Source organism: Aotus nancymaae, unplaced genomic scaffold (assembly GCF_030222135.1).
Source record: "Aotus nancymaae isolate 86718 unplaced genomic scaffold, 86718_ANA_hifiasm-v0.15.2.pri h1tg000007l, whole genome shotgun sequence".
Lineage (NCBI taxonomy): Eukaryota > Metazoa > Chordata > Mammalia > Primates > Aotidae > Aotus > Aotus nancymaae.
Window position 1 is genome coordinate 25,487,816 of NW_026988418.1, and position 8,724 is coordinate 25,496,539.

General features: G+C 45.3%; 1 pseudogene; it reads right to left on the bottom strand.

Moving 5' to 3' along the window:
* Positions 1-1,103: 1,103 nt before the first annotated feature.
* Positions 1,104-1,216, bottom strand: LOC135273476 (U6 spliceosomal RNA; annotated as a pseudogene).
* Positions 1,217-8,724: the final 7,508 nt, after the last annotated feature.

The window sequence follows — 8,724 nt, forward strand, 5'->3', positions numbered from 1 at the left end:
GCCTGGCCAACATGGTGAAACCTCATCTCTACTAAAAATACAAAAATTAGCTAGGCATGGTGATGTGCACCTATAGTCCCAGCTACTTGCAAGGCTGAGGCAGCCGAATCGTTTGAACCTGGGAGGTGGAGGTTGCGGTGAGCTGAGATCGCACCATTGCACTCTAGCCTAGGTGACAGAGTGAGGCTCTGTCTCAAAAAAATAATTAAAAAAAAAAAATACTAGTACTAGCGAATACTTACACTACTACTAATAATTATTATTAGCTAGATACTGTCCTATATTGTACAAATGCTAACTTATTTAATTTCACAATGACCATATTAGGTAGGTGCTATTATATCCTTTTCAAAGATCACAGGTTCAGGGCACAAATCTAGTAAGTGGCAGATTTGGAATTTAAATTGAGGTTTGTCTGACTCCAGAGACCGAGCTCTTAACGACAGTGTTCTTTGCCTTTTGGGTCCTATTTCTGTAGCCATCTATGAAGCAAGTAGGCTTTGGAAGTCTAAATAGAAAGAAAAGGAACCAGATAGAAGGATTTAGCAAAGGAATTAAATTAACATTAAATTCACCACCAGCCATGCTATTAAACATCAGGTGATTATTAAAATATAAAAATGGTTGGGGAATGCGCTAGGTCTCTAAATAAGACCAATTTATTTGTAAAGGAATAGCTAAAAAATTCAGTGACTTTCTAATCCACTGCAAATTATTTAATCAATAAAACACAATTACTTTTCAAATAATCTTTGAAAGTTCCAAGAAGTCTTGAGGTGTTTAATTGCTATTTAACGAGATAGCAGCAGTTGAGTTACACAGATATCCATTTCATATAAAATGCTCTTTGCAGATGGAACACTCTGTCAAATTTTCCATTAGAAAGATATATTTTCAGGGCAGATACAAGGGTTTTAGGTTACAAATTAATTTCGTTTCCCTGTTGTCCTCTAGGCAGGGCAGGGGAGGCTGGAATGGCTGATGCAGGCATCCACAGCTCCTGCCTTGTTAACTCAGGAGTGCAGTGAACCTCCCTGTCAATAATAAGCAATGGATACAAAATCAGAATCACTGGGGTAGGAACCTATGGGTTTTTTTCTTTTTTAAGTACGAAATGCTTCATGAATTTTTGTGTCATTCCTTGTGCAGAGGCCATGCTGATCGTCTCTGTATCGCTCCAATTCTGGTATACTTGCTGCTGAAATGATCATAGCAATCCAAGTTCTAACTAGCCAGCCCTCCAGGTCATTTTTATGCACATGATAGTTTGAGCAGCACTGTTCTAGCCTATATTTTAAAACATTGGGTGAGGCCGGGCACGGTGGCTCATGCCTGTAATCCCAGCACTTTGGGAGGCAGAGGTGGGTGGATCACCTGAGGTCGGGAGTTCGAGACCAGCCTGACCAAATATGGATAAATCTCATCTCTACTAAAAGTACAAAAATTAGTTGAGCATGGTGGCACATGCCTGTAATCCCAGCTACTTGAGAGGCTGAGGCAGGAGAATTGATTGAACCTGGGAGGCGGAGGTTGCAGTGAGCCTAGATCATGCCATTGCACTCCAGCCTGGGCAACAAGAGTGAAACTCTGTCACAAAAAAATAAAATAAAACATTTAGTAAACTGTAGCTCAGTGTTTCTCAAACCATAGTATGCCTATAAACCTGAAGATCTTGTTAACATGCAGATGTTGATTCAGTAGGTCTGGAGTGGGGCCTGATAGCTGGCATTTCCAACAAGCATCTCAAGAGATGCTGATCTGCTGGTCCCAGCACCAAGTAGCAAGGTGTGTGGTCAGGGTATTTGAAGGAATGTGCAGGAGCTCAACAGACCTAATCATGATTCCTAGCACCAGCAGTTGAAACTGTGTGACCTTGCATAAGTCACTCTATCCCTTGAAGCCCGCTTCCTCAGCTATAAAAGGGTACAAAGTGGCCAGTGCAGCGGCTCATGCCTGTAATCTCAGCACTTTGGGAGGCAGAGGTGGGCAGATCACCTGAGGTCAGGAGTTCAAGACCAGCCTGACCAACATGGAGAAATCCTATCTCTACTAAAAATACAAAATTAGCCAGGCATGGTGGCATATGCCTGTAGTCCCAGCTACCTGGGGGGCTGAGGCAGGAGAATCACTTGAACCTGGGAGGCGGAGGTTGCGGTGAGCCAAGATTGCACCACTGCACTCCAGCCTGGGCAACAACAGCAAAATTTCTTATCAAAAAAAAGGGTACAAAGTAACACTCTCCACTTTATAAGGCTGTTCTGACGGCTATATACCTATACTTAACAGTGCTTGGCAAGCAGAAAGCACCCAAATACAAGCTGTGGTTACTGTTGTTTTTGAGGGAAGGAAGACACTAGTAAGTGCCCAGTAATGGTCAGTTGTTTTATTTATTGAGAATAGTTGTGTGCTATATTAGGCACTGTGCCAAGTGTTACACTATTATTACTTACTCTTTCCAAAGACTGTATGTCTCTATGTATTATTTTTTCTGTTTAACAGATTAGGAAGCCTAAGCTCAGAGAGGTTTAGTAACTTGGTCATAGTCACAAAGATAGTAAAAGTTGGCTGAGTGCAGTGGCTCACGCCTGTAATCCCAGCACTTTGGGAGGCCGAGGTGGGCGGATCATGAGGTCAAGAGATCGAGACCATCCTGGCCAACATGGTGAAACCCTGTCTCTACTAAAAAATACAAAAATTAGCTGGGAGTGGTGGTGCCTGCCTGTAGTCCCAGCTGCTTGGGAGGCTGAGGCAGGAGAATTGCTTGAACCCAGGAGGTGGAGGTTGCAGTGAGCCGAGATCGTGCCATTGCACTCCAGCCTGGTGCCTGGGGACAAAACAAGACTCTGTCTCAAAAAAAAAAAAAAAAAAAAAAAAAGATAGTAAAAGGCAGAGCTAGGGTTGAATTTAGGTGTTCCTGCCCAAGCTTTTTTTTTTTTTCTTCCCCTCCAGCTATTTTTTTTTTTAAAGACGGGGTCTTGCTCTGTTGCCCAGGTCAGAGTGCTGGATTGCAGTGGTTAAAATCACAGCTCACTCTAGCCTTGACCTCCTAAGTTCAAGTGATCCTCCTGCCTCAGCCTCCAGAGTAGCTGGGACCACAGGTGTATGCCACCACGTCCAGCTTATTTTTTAAATTTTTTATAAAGACAGGCTCTCATTATGTTCCCCAGGCTGGTCACAAACTCCTGGCTCAAGTGATCTTCCCACCACAGTCCCCCAAAGTGTTGAGATTACAGGCATGAGCCACATACCTGGACAATTGCCTAATGTCTTCGTGGCCCAGACTGAAGCCTGGTTCTGTCCATGCCCTCCTGAGTCTAGGAAAGGTGGTGAGCTGGCACCTGATGACCCCGCAACATGGCACAGTACAGGACCAGGGAATGCAGTGGCAGACAGAGGCCTCAAGGAAGGATTGCCAAGGAACAGAGAAAAATCAGGCCCAAGAGAAGGAGAGGACCAGGTTCCAAAAGGATTTAGACACCCAGCAAGCCCTCAGGAATGAGCCTAAAGTGATGAGGGCTGTGTCTTCTTTACTTCTGTTTCCCCAGAGCTTAGTACCATGCTGACCATAGTGCTGCCTCATAAAGATAAGCAGTTGAATTAATGAATTATTTAAATAATGGATTAATTCATATTTTGAGGGTAGCAACTGATTTGAAATTGGTAGGCAGGATGTCTTGGAGTGGGAGAGAGATGTTCACCTCTGGACTTTTCTTTTTTTAAAAGAGTGAACCGTTCAAAATCAAAGAACAACTGGAATATTTCCCTTGGAGCGCTGCCAGCGCACACAATGCCTCCTTTTCTTCTCAGGTCAGAAGGCGTTTTGGGCCCAGCCCTTCGGCATGTGTGTGCAGCCGGCAGCTTGTCCGACATACTTACCCACTTGTGCTCTGGAACACAAAGGCCTCCCGCCTGCCAAGCCCAACACAAATGCCTCCTTCACCACAGTCCTCTGGCGTGTGTGGGTTCAGCTGCTGCTGCTGCTGAAAGTCCCCCTCCAGGGCCAAAGTGAGGGGAGGGTCCAGTGTCTCCAGTCTCTCCACTACTGCCCAGAGAAAGAGACCACAGTACTTTCTCAACCATCGAGTCCCCTTCACTGGCCACGAGGCATGAAATTCAGCAGCCCAGCAACTTGAGGAAGAAGAAAAGGGACCCTTTTCTGTTCAAAGACCAGCCTCGACAGATTGTGTGCAATCATCCATTTATGAGAAATTCTTCTTCAGGCACTGGGCTGGGTTCTGTGGACTCATGGATGAATAAGACAGGCTTCTTTTCTTTAAGGAACTCACAGTCCAAAATAGGATTCAGAGACCCAAACAAGGACCTATGTGGTGTTAGAGACGTGTGGCTGGAGCATCTCAGAGGATCAGAAAAGCATCACAGATGTGGCATCGTTTAGCTGGGCATTGAAGGATGAGTAAAAGTTCAGCAGGCAAATGGGAGAAGCAGCTCTCTAGCTAGAGATGAAAACATATATGGTGGGCTTGAAGAATGACTGGCAATCCTGGCCTAGAGTTCAGGGTCGGGAAAGAGGATGGGGGAAGGCAGGGGCTGGACATCAGCTCATTTGCTTTTCTAGAGTAGGAAACCATCAAAGATTCTTAAGCAGGGAGGAACAAGATGAAAGCTGGGTTTTGGATACAACTCTGACTGCAACAAGGGGCATATGTCCCCAGATACTGGCCTATTAGTAGACATTCAATAAATATTTACAGAATGAACAACTGATTTCAGGAGGGAAATAGTAAGTCCGGCAAGAAGTCTGGCCAGACTTAATGCCTCTCCCTAAATGCTCCTTTTAGTTATTATTTATTTATTTATTTATTTTGAGACGGAGTTTCGCTCTTGTTACCCAGGCTGGAGTGCAATGGCGTGATCTCGGCTCACCGCAACCTCCGCCTCCTGGGTTCAGGCAATTCTCCTGCCTCAGCCTCCCGAGTAGCTGGGATTACAGGCACGCGCCACCATGCCCAGCTAATTTTTTGTATTTTTAGTAGAGACGGGGTTTCACCATGTTGACCAGGATGGTCTCGATCTCTTGACCTCGTGATCCACCCGCCTCGGCCTCCCAAAGTGCTGGGATTACAGGCGTGAGCCACCATGCCCGGCTAGTTATTTTTTTCTTGTAAGAGAATAGAAGCTTTTCTTCTCCTGTATTGAACCATTACAAGTGTATATAATCTGAAATTGCAGGCGTAATTACACAATGTCTTACGTGGTTGGGAGTTTCACGAGCGTTGGCTTTGTCTTCCTGACTGACTTTCGACTCCGTGACAGCTCTCTCTGCATTGCCCAACAGCATCTAGCATGTGTGGGGAACACAGTAGGCTCCAGGTAAGCAAAACATGTAACAGACTCAAGGAGCACAAGAGCTGTACAGGCTCTTGCAATTATCGGGTTCAACTCTCATTTTACACCACTGATCACAGGGTGAAATGATAACATTTTGGATATATTGGGTTAAATAAAATATATTAAAATTAATTTCACCTGTTTTCTTTTTATTTTCTTTAATGTACTCCTAGAAAACTTAAAATATGTCTCAAACTTTTTTTTCTTTTTTTTGATACAGGCTCTCACTTTGTCACCCGGGCTGGTGTGTAGTGGTGTGATCTCAGCTCACTGCAACCTCTGCCTCCTGGGTTCAAGCAATTCTCCAACCTCAGCCTCCTAAGTAGCTGGGACTACAGGCCCATACCACCATGCCTGGCTAATTTTTGTATTTTTTGGTAGAGACAGGGTTTCATCATGTTGACCAGGGTGGTCTTGAACTCCTGACCTCAAGTGATCTGCCTACCTTGGCCTCCCAAAGTGCTGGGATTAAAGGCATGAGCCACTACACCTGGACCTTTAAATTCTATTTCTACTGGCAAGAGCTGGTCAATAACACAACTATTGTATCAAATTTGGGCTAAATAAATGTTTTGGGCCCATTTAACCAAAGGAATTAATCTGAATGGCAACAGAATAGATAAGTTTTGATTTGTTGGACATGGGAATGGAGTGCTGTTGTGACCTGCATTAAGAAAGAAGTCCTCATTGGGGTACCAGAAGCAGATTTTTATGATGTGTCACTGATTGGGGCAAGAAAAGGGCCAAACATCTAAAATGAGACCAAATGTCAAAAAAGCCCACAAGCCTTCTAGTGATGACAAGGATAATCCTGGGCCCACTTCCAATCCAGGATCCTCCCCTTCAGTGTTCCAGCTCTGCACTGGGCCTTAACTTCCCCAGCTCCTGTCTGCCCCCTCCACTGACCTCAAGTGACCTCCAAAACCTCCCTCCCCGACCCCTGTCCTCCACTTGCTCCCACCGGTCTCTCCAGGACACTAAGCCCAACAACCTCATGCATTCCAAAAAGCCTTTCCCAACCAGCCAGCGCTAGGGCCAAATACCCACCCCCTCACCAACAGGAGAATCCTGCCAACAATTAGGAAAGGAGGCAGGCCGGGCGCGGTGGCTCATGCCTTTAATTCCATCACTTTGGGAGGCTGAGGCACGCAGATCACCTGAGGTTGGGAATTCGAGACCAGCATGACCAACACGGAGAAACCTCGTCTCTACTAAAAATACAAAATTAGCCAGGCGTGGTGGCATGTGCCTGTAATCCCAGCTACTTGGGAGGCTGAGGTAGGAGAATGGCTTGAACCTGAGAGGCAGAGGTTGCAGTGAGCCGAGATCACACCACTGCAGTCCAGCCTGGGCAACAAGAGTGAAACTCCGCCTGGAAAAAAAAGAAAAGAAAAGAAAAGAAAAGAGGCACTATGATACAGCGCGTCCAGCAAGGCTTGCGAGCCAGGAAATCCAGATCCTAACTCAGATTTGTCCAATTTCTGCTGTGTGAGTTTAAGGCATATCACAACTTCTCTGGGCCTCAGCTGCTTATCTGCTACCTACTAATACTGTCCTAAGTCTATAGACTTGCCAGAGGGTTCAATGAGCTAATGGGAGTACAAGGGCTTTGCTAAAGAAGAAGTGATACCCAAATGAAAGAGAACATTGTAATCTAGAGAGGGAAGCAGGAGAAGAGATGTGAAAATGAAAAGGAGAGTGCGGGAAGGGAGTGTCACTTGCAAAGACAAGGTGTGAATCCCTTCCATTGTGCTAAGAGGGGCTGACCTTTCCTGCAGCGGGAAGGCAGCCCCCCTCCCCAAGAGCCAGCACAGGCCAAAGTCTTCCTGTCAGAGAACACCACATACCTGGCTTCAGGAATTCTACCGCAGCTGAATAAATAAAAGTGACTTCAGGGAAAATGTCCTAAACAAAACCTGAATGCAGCTGTTAATAAACTGCTTGAGAATTTTTTTTTTTTTTGAATCTCGCTCTGTCACCCAGGCTGGAGTATAGTGGTGTGATCTCGGCTCACTGTAACCTCCGCCTCCCAGGTTCAAGCGATTCTCCTGCCTCAGCCTCCCGAGAAGCTGGGCCTACAGGTGCCCACCACCCCACCCAGCTAATTTTCATATTTTTAAGTAGAGACAGGGTTTCACCATGTTGGCCATGGTTGGCCAGGCTGGTCTCAAATTCCTGACCTCAGGTGATCCTCCCGCCTTGGCCTCCCAAATTGCTGAAATTACAGGCGTGAGCCACAGTGCCCAGCCCTGCTTGAGATTTTAATGTTACATAGCACTGAAAGGAGGATTTTAAGCTCCATTGTGAAAGTTCTAACTCATCCAAGCTTCGCTGGCCCTCTGAACTGTCCTGCAACATGGTGAAGATGGGAAAATGGGGAATCTAAAGAATGGAAGATGTTAAGTCGGGGTTGCATCCTCTTAGCACTGTGATGGGTTCTGATAACCCATACCCAAAAAGCTGCTTTGAGTTACATTCACATTTTATTTAGTCCTCAGTAGAACCTTTGAAGGAAGGAATTATTATCTCCATTTAACAGAATTAGCAACTGAGGTTTGGATGGGCCTAGTGGAGATTCAGGACTAGCTCTTTCTCTCTAGTAGTGTTTCCCATCACAGACTCACTCTTTTTTTTTAAGACAAGACCCTGTTCTGCCACCCAGGCTGGAGTGCAGTGGTGCCATCATGGCTCACCGTGGCCTTGGACTCCCGGCCTCAAGTAATCCTCCTGTCTCAGCCTCCTGAGTAGCTGGGACTACAGTTATGTGCAATCAGGCCTGGCTAATTTTTATGTTTATGTTTTGTAGAGACAGGGGTCTCACTATGTTTCCCAGGCCGGTTTCAAACTGCTGGCCTCAAGCGATCCTCCTGCCTCAGCCTCTGAAAGCACTGGGATTACAGGCATGAGTCACTGCACCCAGACCACAGATTTTCTTTACTCAGACCCAGACACAATATAATGACTTGCAATATGTTCAAGACGAAGTAGGAAAAAAACAGCAGGACAATAAGTAAGCCCCATTTTTATTTAAAAAACTTTCTATCCAAATATATCTGGATATGTATCTAGGTCTACATAAGGATATGTATATATCATATATATATAGTGCCAAACTAGATCAATTTCATCCAAATTGGTTCATATGCCCTAACCACCAGTTCTTGACAGTTTAAAGTTTTGCCTTTATATGCTTCTATATTATTATTATTATTATTATTTTTCGAGTCGGAGTCTCGCACTGTTGCCCCAGGCTGCTGCAACCTCTGCCTCCTGAGTTCAAGTGATTCTCCCACCTCAGCCTCCCAAGTAGCTGGGATTACAGGTGCCTGCCACCACAATTCGCTAATTTTTTTGTATTCTTAGTAGAGACTGGGT